This window comes from Xenopus laevis, chromosome 5S, assembly GCF_017654675.1.
Source record: "Xenopus laevis strain J_2021 chromosome 5S, Xenopus_laevis_v10.1, whole genome shotgun sequence".
Classification (NCBI taxonomy): domain Eukaryota; kingdom Metazoa; phylum Chordata; class Amphibia; order Anura; family Pipidae; genus Xenopus; species Xenopus laevis.
This window is the reverse complement of record NC_054380.1, coordinates 52,110,235-52,127,878: the sequence shown is the minus strand read 5'-3', so window position 1 is coordinate 52,127,878 and position 17,644 is coordinate 52,110,235. Positions and strand designations below refer to the sequence as shown.

Genomic DNA, 17,644 nt, shown 5'->3' with positions numbered 1-17,644 from the left:
ACTTCAAAAAGAAAAAGTGTATATTTATTATTGGCATTTCCACTAATTAATATAAATGGAGAGGGCACCAAAAGTTGTTCGCCAGGGGGGCCCCTGAAAGTTCCTCTGCAGGGGGGCCCCACAAACTCTAGTTACGCCACTGACAGTTGCCATGTTTTTTACCATAATGCAGACAGAGATGTCTTTCAGGCCCCTAAAATGTCTAGTGGTTGACTTGTTTTACCAATATTTATTGAAATTGTATATGAATTAGGGCCTTATGGGGCCCCTATACCTCCTGGTCCACCCTGCACCCGCAGGGTCTGCTTCCTCTGTAGTTCGACCCCTGCTTCTGGTACATTTATTACAACATGGCAGGTAGGTGTGGCCTGCCCCATTATTGCTCTCAGCTTAGACAGGAAAAGTGAAACAGGAACAGGAGTGAATTATAAGACAATGGTAAAACAGCAGGAATGCCCTTAACCATAATGGCCACACAAGCAGGTTACTACAATAAGAATAGCTATTTCACCTAAAATGATCATATTTATGTTTTGCATACTTTTCTTTCACTACAATCATTTTAAGTGCAGCATTATATTTCTCAGCCATTTGTAAGAACTTCCAATCATGAACCTGTAGTGTTTAACAGCAACCCTTTTAGGAAATGTTTGTTCATGTTTATTACTATGCAGAGGGGACTTTAGAGGGCGCCCTCTATAACAGGCCACATACTATGCATTAGGGATGATGCAGCCATGTGGAGCAGAGCTGGCAACTTCTCATCTTGTTTGTTATATGGCAATAAGCTTTGTTCTTATTGGTTCAGGGATGTGACTGACAGTATTGCTTCACAGAATGGTTATTTTATCTGTTTTGTGAAACAAAACTTTCATTTTGTGGAAAGAATGAATCCTGTACTATAAAATGTTGCTTTCTGTCACAAATATCTATTTTGTCATTCAAATCTAGCTTGACATGCACTAGTTATATATTATGTCCAAGTTTTTTTTTTACATAATTCATTCTGTAAGTAACTTTGCACATAAGTGTGTCCATTACATGGAGGTTATACATTTGTACGACAGATTGCTTGTTAAAATGTACAGAATGGAGTTTGTGATATAATGACATCCTTTTGTTCACTAACCAGATTTTGTTCTCATTCTTTAACAGAAATAAGTCTTTTGTATATTTTTTTATCTGTGTATGGTCACAAATACTTATATACCATGAGAGACATTCATTCTGTGTATTAGGGATAGTTTTGTATACAGAATGTGCTTGGGACAAACGGCACCCCATAATATCCTGGATAGGGAGGATACATTGTGTAAAAATAAAAAGCTTAATCGATTGATCCCTAATAATAAAAAGCATTCCTATATGCTTGAGTGGGAAAAAGATTTTAGTGAACAACTCTCTACCCAACAATGGTTGAATTGTAGTTTAATGGCGAATATCGGAAGTAACTGTGTAACTATCATGGAGACTTCTTTAAAATTTTTACATAGAGTATATTTGGTCCCAGCCAGGTTACATAGGATTTATCCTTCATGTGACCCATGTAGCTTTCGGGGTTGTACTAAAAGAGGAACCATGGCCCATATTTGGGGGCATGTAAGGTGGTATCTAAGTATTGGGATAAGGTAGCCAAGCTTATATCAAAAGTGCTACGCTTTAGATTTTGCAAGGACCCCTTTGTTATGCTACTAGGAATGAGAAAAAATGCCTAGAGCAACATACAGGTTGTGTCAATATATTTTTATGGCAGCTAGTATAAATATCTCTAGCAAATGTAAAAAACTAAATGTACCTATGACATCTCTTAAAACCAGAATAATCCAGATAGCAGCTAATGAAAAGCTTGGCCATATCCTGCTAAATGATATGGAAAAACGATAAAATCTGGCTCCCACGGTTAATATACAAAAATGACACACTACTTAGTTCAGTATTGCATGTTTGAGGAGATCTATTGGGAACATGAGACTAGAAAGACGAGGACTACCGCTTCAGCGGACAATAGCTGTAAAGTAAAATATAACAACCCTGGTTGCCAAGGGGATGGGGGTTTCTTTTGGGGGTTTTTTTCCTTTCGGTTTTTTCATTTTATTAGAGGTGGTTTGTTATATATGGGAAATATTGTAAATGCTGTTTTTTTATGTATTTCTTTTTTTCTTTTTGTGTCTTTGTATGATAAAATATTTATTAAGAAAAAAAAAAACCACAGATCGTAATAGTTTATTATATGCCATGAGTTTGCACCCCAGTAGTTCCGCCACTGACTGTGGCCTATTGTCTACTACCGCTCACTAAATCTCAATTGCCAGTAATGGGACAGCATACATATATACTGTTGTGCTTAAAAGTTTGTGAACATTTTTTATATTTTTATAAGAATATGATGTAAAACATCATCTGATTTTTATACCCTAACAGTAGAAAACCTATTTAAACAAATGAAACAAAAATTATTATATTTGGTCATGTATTTATTGGAAATAAATACGTGTGTAACGACGTCAGCTTACCCTGGTGGTCTAGTGATGCGGCAGGGACACCCGCCGCTCTTCTTCTTGCGCCATGATTATTCCTTAGGGCGCGCACGTCCGTGTCTCATCCCCTTTATGGACGCGGGCGCGAAATTCAAAGTGTATTTAGAGGGGCTTCATTCATTTTTGCATTGCCTGTTATAGGAGTTTGCTCCTGGTGCTATTTGAGCTTTGTGCTATTCTGTTTGAACCTGTTTGATTCCTGTTGTGACCCCTGCCTGGCTATTTGACAATCCTGACTTCTGAATCCTGACACTTGCCTGATTACTGACTTTGATTCTGCTTAACCCCTCTGATTGACTTCCTGGTTTGACCCTTGCCTGCCTGACTACGTTTATTCTCTGCCTGCTCCGACCCGGCCTGATCTGACTACTCTATTGCCTAACGCCTTGTACTACGACCTTCTGCCCAAAGACTTTGCTTTATAGTTGTGCCCCTCTGCCTGTCTAGAACCCCTCGCCTTGCACCTCTTGTTTTAAGACCTGGCGGCATCTGAGTAGCTGAGGGCTCCTCCTGAGGCCAAAGGCGGCTGCTACAGGCAGAAGCACGAGCGGAGACCAGGGTGCTTGGCATCGGTTCTAGATTTAGGGTGCCAACCGTTACAAAGTGTGTGGATAAAAGTTAGCGAATCATTTGTTGTAACCCGCTTTTGCAGCAATAACTGCAACTAAATTTTGCCGTAACTGTGATCAGCCCTGCACATTGACTCATTGACTCAACTCACTTTAGCGGGGAAATTTACTAAAGGGCAAAGTGGCTAACGCTGGCAAAAATACGCCAGCGTGATGTCATTTCGTCACTTCACCGATTTACTGGCGTAAATTTGCTGGCATAATTTCGCCAAGGAGATAGATCTGGCGCAACTTAGCCCTCTAATGCCAGGCAAATTTTTGGTAGTGTTACTACGCAAATTCACACGTTTTTGAGATTTCTGAACGTTACCTCTATCGCCAGACTTGCCTTCGCCACCAGACGAAGTGCAATAGAGTAAATAGGACTTCCTCAAAAAATAGTTGAAAATTTTTCTAAGTCCCACAAACCGCTTTTTTTTTTTCCTATTTAAAGGGTGATAGATGGAAAAAAATCATACATTTTTTTGGGGGTACCCTCCTTCCCCCTACATTTGCTAACATATGGCACCTAAACTATACTGGGGGCACATGTGTAGGGCATTATAACAACTTTATATAATTCTATTAAGGTTCTCTGGCCTTGTGTAGTGTAAGGTATTTGCTGCAGCATATACGTCCATTGTACTTTAACTGTACGCCGTATGCTAATTAGCCATTGCTAGCGTAACTTCAAACTGCTGAGCGTAATTTCGCCAGCGTTCACTACTCTGTGTGCAACTTGGGATCTTCGTGAATTAGCGTTGTCCAGGCGAATTTACGCCTGGCGAAGTGTTGCGATGTGCGCAAAGCCAGCGCTGGCAAATTTGCGCCTGTTAGTGAATTTGCCCCTAGGCCTTTCCACAACATTTCAATTGGATGAAGGTCAGGGCATTGACTTGGCGATTCCAGAACATTCACTTTATTCTTCTTTGGTAGAATGGCTTGTGTGTTTAGCATTGTTGTCTTGCTGCATAACCCACAGTCTCTTGAGATTCAGTTCACAGACAGATGTCTTGACATTTTCCTTTAGAATTCTCTGGTATAGTTCAGAATTCATTGTTCCATCAATGATGGCAAGCTGTCCAGGCCCAGATGCAGCAAAACAGGCTCAGATCAAAACACTGCCACAACCTTGTTTCACAGATGGAATAAGGTTCTTATGCTGGGATGTATTGTTTTTTTTCCTCCAAATGTTACGCTCCTCATTTAAGCCAAAAAGTTCTATTTTGGCTTCATCTGACCACAAAACATTATTCCAGTATCCTTCTGTTTTGATCCAATATACAAATCAAAACCAGTGCCTGTGGCAGCAGAAAAAAAGCTAATACGGTGTAGTATGTTTTAATTGGAATGGCGCCACCCAGTGTTTGATTCCACTTGTTTTTAAAGGTGCCTATTTTCCACTCCACACCCAGATCTGGATTAAAGTTAACAACTCATAATAATGAGCTTCCTGTGTGCCTCGTCTCATTAATCGTAAAGTAACCATCACCAGATGGCCAAATTGCCTACTTACAAACCAATGGTTTGGTCTAGCTTCTAATATGGACTCCTGCACAGGTCTCTCTTTGGCTGTACACGTGTCTCCTGATTCCAAAGGTGGGGATAAAGATAAAACCCAAAAGAGTATAATACTATTTTATTAAAATATAACTCTTAAAAGCAATTTCACTCATGTTTTCAATGTTAAAATAATCACATATACATAGTAACATAGTAACATAGTAACATAGTAAGTAAGGTTGAAAAAAGACACATGTCCATCGAGTTCAACCTTTTTTTTTTTTTTGTTTATTAACTACCTATCTGCCAGTTGATCCAGAGGAAGGCAAAAAACCCATCTGAAGCCTCTCCAATTTGCCTTAGAGGGGGAAAAATTCCTTCCTGACTCCAAAATGGCAATCGGACTAGTCCCTGGATCAACTTGGACTATGAGCTATTTCCCATAACCCTGTATTCCCTTACTTGCTAAAAAGCCATCCAACCCCTTCTTAAAGCTATCTAATGTATCAGCCTGTACAACTGATTCAGGGAGAGAATTCCACATCTTCACAGCTCTCACTGTAAAAAACCCCTTCCGAATATTTAGGCGGAACCTCTTTTCTTCTAATCGGAATGGGTGACCTCGTGTCAGCTGGAAAGACCTACTGGTAAATAAAGCATTAGAGAGATTGTTATATGATCCCCTTATATATTTATACATAGTCATCATATCACCCCTTAAGCGCCTCTTCTCCAGCGTGAACATCCCCAATTTGGCCAGTCTTTCCTCATAGCTAAGATTTTCAATACCTTTTACCAGCTTAGTTGCCCTTCTCTGTACCCTCTCTAATACAATAATGTCCTGTTTGAGTGATGGAGACCAAAACTGTACGGCATATTCCAGATGGGGCCTTACAAGTGCTCTATACAGTGGAAGAATGACCCCCTCCTCCCGTGACTCTATGCCCCTTTTAATACAGCTCAAGACCTTATTTGCCCTTGATGCTGCTGACTGGCATTGCTTGCTACAGCCAAGTTTATCAGCTACAAGGACTCCAAGGTCCTTTTCCATAATGGATTTGCCTAGTGCAGTCCCATTAAGGGTATATGTGGCTTGGATATTTTTACATCCCAGGTGCATGACTTTACATTTATCAACATTGAATCTCATTTGCCACTTAGCTGCCCAGATTGCCAGTTTGTCAAGATCCTGTTGCAAGGATGCCACATCCTGGATGGAATTAATTGGGCTGGATAATTTTGTGTCATCTGCAAACACTGATACATTACTTACAACACCCTCCCCTAAGTCATTAATGAACAAGTTAAATAAAAGTGGACCCAATACTGAGCCCTGGGGGACCCCACTAAGAACCTTACTCCAAGTAGAGAATGTCCCATTAACAACCACCCTCTGTACCCGATCCTGTAGCCAGTTTCCTATCCATGTGCAAACGACTTCATTAAGCCCAACAGACCTTAGTTTAGAAAGCAGTCGTTTGTGGGGCACAGTATCAAACGCTTTGGCAAAATCCAAATAGATCACATCTACTGCCCCCCCACTATCCAGAATCTTACTTACCACATCATAAAATGCAATCAAATTCGTCTGACATGACCTATCCTTCATAAAGCCATGCTGATTGTTGCTCATAATGCCATTCATTAGGACAAAATTTTGAATGTGATCCCTTAACAAGCCTTCAAATGGCTCTGCCGGCTTTACTGCTGTCCAAAAAGAATCAGAAGAATCAAAAGTATGACACTGGTCCAGATAGAAATGGAGAAGATTGCAGTTAAGTAATAGGATGACTCCAAACTTTCCTCCATTCTTTCTAATATAAGTAAATGCAGGGGACAATACAATCTTTTTGGTTTTATCTTTATCCCCACCTTTGGAACCGGGAGACACATGTACAGCCAAAAAGAGACCTGTGTGGGAGTCCATATTAGATGCAACACCAAACCATTGGTTTGTAAGTAGGCAATTTGACCATCTGGTGAAGGTTACTTTATACCCCGGAAATAGGAGTGCCTAGGGTGCAAAAGTGGAGGGGCGCCAGGCAGGTACCTCTTCTTGCTTCTTTCCCCCAGGCAGGTACCTCTTTCCCCCAGGCAGGTACCTCTTCTTGCTTCTTTCCCCCAGCTCAGACCCATGTCTATCATCCTCACAGCCTTGTGTCTCTTCAGCATATGCCTGTGATTTTTCAAGCATATGCATGCGCACCCGAGCATCTGCTCGCACTTCCTGGCAGCAAGTACTATATCATCGGTGCGCGTGCACCTCCAAGCATGCACGCACACCTCCATACATGAGCGCCTGAAAAGGGGGAGACGTAGCCGGCTTGGTTGCCCCAGCTTGACCCAGCACTGAGTGTGCCCACCGTATAGGGTCAACCCAGCTTTTGGCTACTGATGCTTCAAACAAGGGGATGGGTGGGGATGTCATAGGAGCAGAGCAATTTCAATTATATTGCAGGCTGATATAAATAAACTTGCTGAGCAACTAAAACGGCCAACTCACAGAGTTAGAAGAGAGAATCTTTATTAAGGATAACTTGTCCACAGTCAATTAAAAAATATTTTCCCTGCAAAAAAAGTTGCTAAATTAGAAAAAAAAGCAGATCTAGAAAATAGATCTAGGAGGAATAATCTATGCTTCATTGGAATACCCAAAAGACATAAACAAGACTTTCTTATTCAGTTAATATCTCTATGGCTTCCTAATACTCTGGTTATTTAAAATGGCATTCCTGTCACCCACACATAAAAAGCTTTGCAAATTAAACACGAAACCCAAATTTTCTTTTTCATTAAAGGGATTCTGTCATGATTTTTTAGTTTTTCTTTCTGAATTACACAGCAGCCATCTCAGGTCATTTTGCTTGGTCAGTCTCTCAAGATCTCTAAGGGCTGAACTCCGCGATGCGATCATGACCGATTTGTCGCCAGGCGATTATACGCATATGACGTAGAATATAATGTGCAGAATATAATGGACATATAGGATAGAAATTGTAGGTACAAATGAAATGTATCCAACTGTCGGATGAAGACGTAGTGTGCAGCGTTCACATCTGACAGTCGGATACATGTCGTTTGTAACTGCAATTTCTCGAGCAGTCCATTATATTCTGTACTTCCGACATGTCGCAGGAAGGTTTGTAATTCTGCTGTTTTGTTGTTGTTATTGAACTGATACTGCTGCTGAAAGCTATTTTTGCTGTTTGGAAAGAAAAACTGTCTTTATTTTGTACCTGTTTGCTGCAGGCTGAAATAAAAGCCATTTTTTCTGTAAGCCTGCCAAAAATAAAGATCTCCTCAAACTATAAGGAGCAATTCATCTAAACAACCAGCAATGGACACGTAAAGGGGTTGTTCACCTTCAAACACTTTTTTCAGTTCAGTTGGTTCAGATAGTTCTCAAGAAATAAAGGCTTTTTCCAAATACTTTCTATTTTCTATGTGACTGTTTTTCTAATACTGAAGTATAAAGTTTCATTTTTCACTCTCTACAGCACCTCTGAGAGGGGGGTTGCCGACTCTTTAACTATTCTTAATGGATACATTTAATTGATACATTTGTTATCTTTGTCCCTGCAGAGCAGAATCCCTGAGTTTTATTAAAAGCAGCTGTTAGAATTGATACAATAGTTGCTAATATTCCAAAAGATACCTCTGAGAAATGTTTCAGCTAATTGTATCAACTAAATGTAGCAAATTGTAACAGTGTTCCTGTATCACTCAGACTGCGTCACGAGACAATTTTAAATTTCAAATTTAAATTTTGGGAAACGATAAAAAGTAAAAGATTGAAAGCAATTGGAATAAGTTATTGATAGTGAACAATCTGAAAACAACTCAACTGAGTTTTGTAAGGTGAACAACCCCTTTAATTATACCTATATACAGTAAAAACCCCAAAGCCACTACTGCCACTCACTGGCTTTCTTTTCCATCTGCTTCAGATCACAGGGAACACATGTGCTGAGTGAACATGGACGAAACAGCTGAGTGAGGGAAAGTTTCGAGAGCCTTAAATCTCAACTCCAAGCGCGTCTTTCATTAGATCATCTTGCGGCGACAAAACAAAGGTGACAAGTTGGATGTAGTGGCAGGTATCAAAATATAATGGAACTAAACAAAAGTCTCAGGTAAAAACCACTACACGATAAGCAAGACCCGGAGGAGGGCTGCCCGGAACTGCGATCCCTGAATCTGCACTGAGGGGTAAGTAAAAGGTTAGGGGCATTTCCCCAGGGGGGTAGCTAGGCTGGGGGTAGGAGGGAGGGGGTCTACGTAGGTAGAGAGGTAGGGTTTTTTTTAGTTAAGCATTTAATATGTGTATATTCTTGCATATTACTATTAGTAAATATGTTGTACTCATTTGTAAACGAGGTTTTTAATTCTCACTTATGGTTTATATCTCAATGGATTATTTTATGGTCTTTATATCATTTCATACCACCATAAATGTCTAAAATTAACATCATGTCATGGACCATAAATGGCTTAAACTCTCCAATAAAAAGAAAATATTCTACATGGAACTAAGAAAAATGTATTCAGACTTTGCCCTCTTACAAGAGACTCATTTACCACTGAATAGAATAAAAAAATAATAATAAATATAATAATAAACTAAATATGTATTCTTCTGAAGTAAACAAAAAGGTGGGGTATGTATCCTAATCAATAAAAATGTATGTTATCATAAATTAAATACTTCCAAACACCACTTTGGTAGATTTGTTAAAGTGGAGATCTTGATTTAAAATCAGTCTTGGTCATTTTGCTCCATATACAGTATGCCCCGAACAACCAAAAAATCTGAATTTTATCAGGCCTTAACTCAAAGAATATGTTCCCTAAATTATTTTAATTTAATTGCAGGTTGCAATTTTTTTTCAAAATACATCAGTTAATAGTGCTGCTCCAGCATACGTCTGCACTGAAATCTGTTTTTCAAAAGAGCAAACTGATTTTTTTTATATTTTATTTTGAAATTTGACATGGGTCTAGACAGTTTCCCAGGTGCCTCCCAGTCATGTGACTTGTGCTCTGGTAAACTTCAGTCACTCTTCACTGCTACACTGCATATTGGAGTGATATCACCCTCCTCCCTTCCCCCCCAGTAGCCCATCAGCTGAATAATGGAAAGGTAACTGTAAGGTGGGCCGGGAGACCCCCTCTCTGGGTTTTCGTCCTCGCCATGAGGTGTGCATGTGTGGGTGACTCGCACTCCTGCGTTTGTCGCATGCAACACGTTATATTCAATTTTGAAATCTGACATGGGGCTAGACATTTTGTCAATTTCCCAGCTGCCCCTGGTCATGTGACTTGTGCCTGCACTTTAGGAGAGAAATGCTTTTTGGCAGGCTGCTGTTTTTCCTTCTCAATGTAACTGAATGTGTCTCAGTGGGACATGGGCTTTTACTATTGAGTGCTGTTCTTAGATCTACCAGGCAGCTGTTATCTTGTGTTAGGGAGCTGCTATCTGGTTACCTTCCCATTGTTCTTTTGTTTGGCTGCTGGGGGGGAAAAGGGTTGGGGGTGAGATCACTCCAACTTGCAGTACAGCAGTAAAGAGTGATTGAAGTTTATCAGAGCACTAGTCACATGACTTGGGGCAGCTGGGAAATTGACAATATGTCTAGCCCCATGTCAGATTTCAAAATTGAATATAAAAAAAATCTGTTTGCTCTTTTGAGAAATGGATTTCAGTGCAGAATTCTGCTGGAGCAGCACTATTAACTGATTCACTTTGAAAAAAATTTTTTTCCCATGACAGTATCCCTTTAAGAGGGATATAAATGAACTGGAGAGAGTGCAGAGACGTGCAACTAAATTGGTTAGAGTGATGGAAGACTTAAATTATGAGGGTAGACTGTCAAGGTTGGGGTTGTTTTCTCTGGAAAAAAGGCGCTTGCGAGGGGACATGATTACACTTTACAAGTACATTAGAGGACATTATAGACAAATAGCAGGGGACCATTTTACCCATAAAGTGGATCACTGTACCAGAGGCCACCCCTTTAGACTAGAAGAAAATAATTTTCATTTGAAGCAACGTAGGGGGTTCTTCACAGTCAGGACAGTGAGGTTGTGGAATGCACTGCCGGGTGATGTTGTGATTCAATTAATGCCTTTAAGAATGGCTTGGATGATTTTTTGGACAGACATAATATCAAAGGCTATTGTGATACTAAACTCTATAGTTAGTATAGGTATGTGTATATATAATTTATGTGGAAGTATGGAGGGGTGTGTGTATGGATGCTGGGTTTTCATTTGGAGGGGTTGAACTTGATGGACTTTTTTCAACCCAATTTAATTATGTAACTATGTAACTACAGACCAATAGCATTAATAAATTAAGATGTTAAAATTCTTACAAAAATTATTGACTTTGATTAACTTTACCTGAGCAACCTGGTCGGACAGGCAATAAGAACATAAGAACACTCACCAATGTAATTCACACATTCCAAAACAAATAAGGTTCCAGTATCAATGGTAGTAATTAACTTTAAAGAGGGTTTCAGCAAAATAATCTGGGATAATTGTTTTAAGTTTTCACATATACTGACCCATTTGTAGACTTTATTATTCCTCCCCCAAAGACACAAGTTAGCAAAGCTGGAAAAAATTCTTGATCTATCACTTTAGGGGACAAACAGAATCTTTTTTTCCATGATTCAAATGTGGTATTTATTAAGTAAAAAAACCTAGACATTTTTAATGCAAAAATTCACTTTTCCTAGGCAAAGCTCAAGTTTTTTGTTGATTTGAGGGTTTTTTGAACCCGAAAACTTGATCAATCCAAGTTTTTGGGACATAAACCAGATCAATTTGATTGATTTGAGTTTTTTTCGGGACATGAACTCTATCAGTTTTTTTCCCAGTCGTTTTTTCATATGAGTTTTTGACATTAGTGTATTAAGTGTATAAACAACGGTTCTTACAGAATCCGAAATGCGGAACTTTTCCCTGCCTTAATTGCACTCAATGTAACTCAGTGATTAAAGGTAACTATTTCCACCACCCTCACACTGGTAAGAAATTCCCGATCAAAAATTACTTCACATGTGACTCTACTTATGTGATATATCTATTAAAATGTCCATGCAGTTTAATTTACGTGGGGGAGACTACCCAAAAGATCAAGGATTGGATCTCGAAACACAAATCAACCATATGTAGGGAGATTACAACTTTGCCAGTCCCCCAACACTTCCACCAGGCTAAACATGCCATTAGCCAATTAAAATTTCAAATAATTGATACTGTGGAGATACCAAGAAGGGGTGGAGACAGATTACTACAACTAAAATATTGTGAAATGTATTGGATACATGCACTAGACACGATTTGGCCACGAGGGTTGAATAGAGATTACACACCTGCAATGTTCATCTTTAAGTAATAGGGAAATTTGAACAAGATGATTACAATGTTTGATTACTTTGTATTTTTCATACTCATGATTTAATTATTCGTTTTTCTGTTAAGGTTACTAACTGATCTGCAAAGAATACTGAGTGCTGACTGCATAATGTGCACAAAGGTATGAGACCCAGTGCAATGTAAATCGTGACAGCGTCTCAGGTAATATAAGATCAGAATATGTTTACATAATTATATAATATTTGATTGTTCTAAGAAGACTGTTATGGACCAGGCCCGGACTGACAATCTGTGTGTTCGGGCATTCTCCCGACGGGCCGCTCTATATTTTATTTAAGTGGGCCGCTCCTCACCTTCAACACAGCACTGATTGCCTCAGGAGCTCTTTGAATGCATCCGATGGGCACTAGGACCGCTCCTCCGTCCTATCTCCCACGTGGCTCTGCCCCTCCCACTCCTCTCACGCTGCTGCTGCTGCCGTGCTGTGTGAGTGTCCCTGCAGCCCATCTATGGAGTACTCTGTGCTGTAAGTAAGGCCCTGCAATGGGAGAGTGTACTGAGGGCTGTCCACCTTTCATTCTCATTATATTTAGGATTGTTTAGTCTTCATGGGCTGGTCTTATCCTACCCCATAATAAAATGATTTATGCTGGCTTAATTAAGATCTATTTCTGTCTTGTTATTACAGAAAAAATGAGGTATTTTTTGTTTAAATAGGATGCTGTGAAAAATGGTTCTGGATAAAGTTTTTTTCTGGAAAATATCAGGAAAGGTTTATGCAAAAAACGAAGGAAGGACAGATCTTTAGGAATGGCAGCTATTATTGTTTGTGCCCTGGTGAACATTGCTTGCTTATATGTGATTCAGTGTGCTGCTCATTAATATAAAGAAAATAACACCCTCCTAATCCTTACTAATTCCTTTCTATACATCTTCAACTGTGATGCTTGGGGTGGGGACTGAATGGATGAACCTGAGGGACAGGTGTATTTCTCCTGCAAATGTTATATGAAGGGACTGTGGCTGTGGGATATCAGGTATAGTAGGGAGAGATGGTGCCTATAGTAACAGTGGAGAATAGTCTCTGGGAAGGGAGTGTGACTGTGGGATAGCAGGTATAGTAGGGAGAGATGGTGCCTATAGTAACAGTGGAGAATAGTCTCTGGGAAGGGAGTGTGACTTTGGGATAGCAGGTATAGTAGGGAGAGATGGTGCCTATAGTAACAGTGGGATAATAGTCTCTGGGAAGGGAGTGTGACTGTGGGATAGCAGGTATAGTAGGGAGAGATGGTGCCTATAGTAACAGTGGATAATAGTCTCTGGGAAGGGAGTGTGACTTTGGGATAGCAGGTATAGTAGGGAGAGATGGTGTCTATAGTAACAGTGGATAATAGTCTCTGGGAAGGGAGTGTGACTGTGGGATAGCAGGTATAGTTGGGAGAGATGGTGCCTATAGTAACAGTGGATAATAGTCTCTGGGAAGGGAGTGTGACTGTGGGATAGCAGGTATAGTAGGGAGAGATGGTGTCTATAGTAACCCTATACCCTACTGTAAATGATAAGGATATTAGAAGTCACTGAGGGGTTGTTCTGTGACCATATAAAGGCACAAGGCTGCAGGCTGAGTTATACAGGGAACAATGAGTATCACTCATGTATTATAAGGAATAATGTACCCCCTACTGTAAATGATAAGGATATTAGAAATCACTGAGGGGTTGTTCTGTGACCATATAAAGGCACAAGGCTGCATGCTGAGTTATACAGGGAACTGAGTATCACTCATGTATTATAAGGAATAATGTACCCCCTACTGTAAATGATAAGGATATTAGAAGTCACTGAGGGGTTGTTCTGGGACCATATAAAGGCACAAGGCTGCAGGCTGAGTTATACAGGGAACTCTGAGTATCACTCATGTATTATAAGGGATAATGTACCCCTACTGTAAATGATAAGGATATTAGAAGTCGCTGAGGGCTTCTGTGACCATATAAAGGCACAAGGCTGCAGGCTGAGTTATACAGGGAACACTGAGTATCACTCATGTATTATAAGGGATAATGTACCCCCTACTGTAAATGATAAGGATATTAGAAGTCGCTGAGGGGTTCTGTGACCATATAAAGGCACAAGGCTGCAGAATCTTTAACATATTTTTACATGAATTACACTTAAGAAAGAAAGGCAGCTCATTTTGCACATAATTTTTTGCAGTTTTACCCCAATATATGAGTGGATGTGTACAAGATCATCACATGTATACATGTGGGCTGCTTTGATTTTTTTTTGCCCCGGCTGCTTTTTACCCCCAGTCCGGCCCTGTTATGGACTCAACATACGGACTACTAATCACGAATGGTTAATTTGTGAATACACAATATAGCAAGTCAATTAATGATGTCACTGAGGAAGAGGAGGAGAATGTGACCACACCCCCCATGATGTTGTATATAAGTGTTTGGTGCACATTAGGCTTGATAAAGGGTCCAGTAGGGCCCGAAACGTCGCCCCCTTTTTCTGTTCATATATGGGCTAATAAAACACTACAGATTGTTGCATCAATTTGAGTGTGCTGCTGGATTTCTTGTTCTGGATGCTAAGTTGACCCGAAAAGCGGGTGAGGGTCTTCCAGTTCAGCACCTGAGACCCACACTGGTTTAATGAAGGTAGAGCACTCCTAATTACTATTAATGAGTTTTTGACATTGTGATTTTTTCATAAATACCCAAATATTTGAAGTTTGAGTTTATCCTAAGTAAAGGTTCTAGAATAGGAGCTGATTTTAACCCTTACTTTTTAACCTAGCTTTTGAACCTTTAATCAGAACTTTAAAAAAAACTCTATGAGCTTGCCAGAAGTTGTGATTAACCATGTTTTAACTAATTTAACAGCTTTTTCTGATGACATCCTTTTCATAATTAAGAACCCCATTGAAAATATTCAAGATATCATTGCCATTTTTGCCGAGTATGGTTTAATTTCAGGATACACAATTAACATACAAAAAAACATATATAGCTGTACCTCCTCTAAATTACTACACCTTCTTGGTATAGAAAATACTAATTGTTTTTTCAAAACATCTCAGAATAAATCTACTAGCTGATCTTCACAGATCATACTCTATGAATTAATCATTCAAATCCTACTGTTAGACCAAATCCAATGATGGAAACAGCACAGAAGTGGTCCTCTTACTGTATCTTCTATCAACTATTTTAACAAATTAATATACAGTATACAAAAAGTTGGAGAGATCAAAATCTCTGGTTAATCCACTTTGCCTTTAAAGGTTTCAACTATGTTTTAAAAAACAACTTATTAAAGGAAAACTATACTATAAAAACTTATTGCATAAAACAGCTCACATGAATACCCTTCTTAATGTAAATAACCCATTTTCATAATAATATACTGTTTTAGTAGTATGTGCCATTGGGTAATCATAAATAGAGAATTGCTATTTTATATAATAATCCTAGGATTCATGGTGCACACAAACAAACCAAACCAACCATACATGTTAGGTTACAAGAGCCAATAACAGACAGAGTTCTGTCTTCCACACTTCTTCCTTTTACAGTTAGGGGCCCATTTACTAAGGGTCGAAGTGAATTTTCGAATTCAAAAACTTCGAATTTCAAAGTAATTTTTGGGTGCTTCGACCATCGAAAAGGCCAAAATTCATTTCGAATTCAAAAAACTTCGAATATTCGACCATTCGAGAATCAAAGTACTTTCTCTTTAAAAAACTTCAACCTCAACACTTCGCCACCTTAAACCTGCCGAATTGCTATGTTAGCCTATGGGGACCTCCTAGAACCCATAGCCAGTATTTGGCTAAGTTTTTAGAAGTCAAAGTATTTTTTTTTTTTTAAATCGTTCGAAACGTTCGAATCGAACAATTTAATTGATCGACCGATTTTTACCTCGATCGAAAATGCCCGTTTTCGATTGAAAAAATACTTCGACTATCGAAGTATCAAATTCGAGTTTTTTAACTTCGAAATTCGACCCTTAGTAAATGTGCCCCTAAAAGTCTAAGTATTTCTGGTCAGGTGATCTCTGAGGCAGCACATCACAAAATGGTGGGTCAAGGCAAGAGATGTAAAATGGCAATATTTACTTAAATACATATACCAGTTTGGTAAGATTCTTTAATATACCGCTTAAGTTAACTATCTGTTGCTTAAGTATTCATTTTGTGGATATAGTTTTTCTTTAACAAACTGCCCTGTATTTGGCCTCAGGCAACCCAAGTTGGTTCACAACAGTAACACCAAAAATGAAAGTGTCCTAAAGTAATGAAAATATAATAACTGGTGTGTTTGCTTCAGAAACACGACTATAGTTTATATAAACAATCTTTTATGCCGCTATGGGTGCAGCCATTGCTAAAGGAGAAAAGGCACAGGATACATGACAGATAACGGATAAGCTTTTTAGCATACAGTTTATTCGCCAGGTGCAAATTTGCCTGCGATTCGCCACCGGCGTCAAAAACGACATGCCGGTGGCGTTTCGTGAAATTTTTCTCAGAAGCGAAATGGGACAAATTCGCCCATCACTAGTTATCTACTATATGTCCTATGCTTGAATAGCTGACCCCATGGCTTTACAGCAGCTTGTTTATTTAAACTATAGTTGTTTTTCTCAAGCAAAAAAAACAGTTTTGCCAGTGCAGGGCAACACTACATTATATTGTCTTCCCTTTTAACACTTCAATTTTTTTGGTGTTACTGTTCCTGTTGGACACTCCATCCAATATCTCTAATCAGTTAAACAACTCTTATAACCTAAAATTCTTACGTTTAGAGGCACATTTATTAAGGGGCAAGTTTTGAATTCATGTGAGTTTTTTTAAACTCACATGAATTTGATTTTACTCGAAATTCAAATATTCAATTATTTATTAAAGAATCGAATATGTAAAACTCAGACTAATTTTACCAACTCGAAAACACGAATTTGATCAAAACTTGAATGGCCAGAGTATGATAAATTTCAAAAATTGAATTTGAATCTTTAAAAAAACTTGAATCGAGTTTGGATAAATCCCTAGTCAAATGTTACAGTATTGACCCCCCCCCCCACTTAAAGCGAAGCCATTTTGCTATTTCCTTGTTTATTAACAACAACCGGTCATATATACATATTAATATGAACCTGGAAAATATTCCATGATAAGGTTGGTATAAATGTGACATGTTAATTGCTGGTGGATTCTCTTTGATTTGCTAGTTCAGCAACAGCAGTACCATTTGCGCCTCAAATACCGAAACATTTTGCTTAGTAGTAACTGTAGAAAATGAATAATATGCATTAACCCCAGAAATTCTAGTAACCACAATTAATAAAGGATGTCATTATCCCAGGCGAGTTTCAGGGGCTGCTGCCGCCCTCCTGCTCCGAGCTTCTAACGTGTAGCGTCGGAGCGAGTCGAGAAGGGGCCGTATCGCTAGTGCAGTGAGCTATATTGCGCTCGCTGCACTAGAAGAGCTGAATTTCCTTTGTAAAAAAATTAGAATTTGGCTCTTAAAGTTACCAGAGGCGGCTTTTTGTTGCCCCTGGTAACTGGCCGCTCCGTGCCACCTGAGGCAAGATTCT

General features: G+C 39.2%; 1 long non-coding RNA gene across 5 annotated transcripts in view; it reads left to right on the top strand.

Annotated features, from left to right (window-relative positions):
* LOC108717899 overlaps positions 1 to 17,644 on the top strand; it is a 45,371-nt gene that overhangs the window by 12,103 nt on the left and 15,624 nt on the right. For 3 of the 5 annotated variants that reach the window (XR_001935920.2, XR_001935919.2, XR_001935922.2), the window contains exons 2-3: positions 8,596 to 8,857; positions 12,140 to 12,560. This is a non-coding gene — a long non-coding RNA (uncharacterized LOC108717899). The remainder of the gene's footprint in view (positions 1 to 8,595; positions 8,858 to 12,139; positions 12,561 to 17,644) is intronic. The other 2 variants (XR_005961559.1, XR_005961558.1) reach the window with 1 other exon arrangement.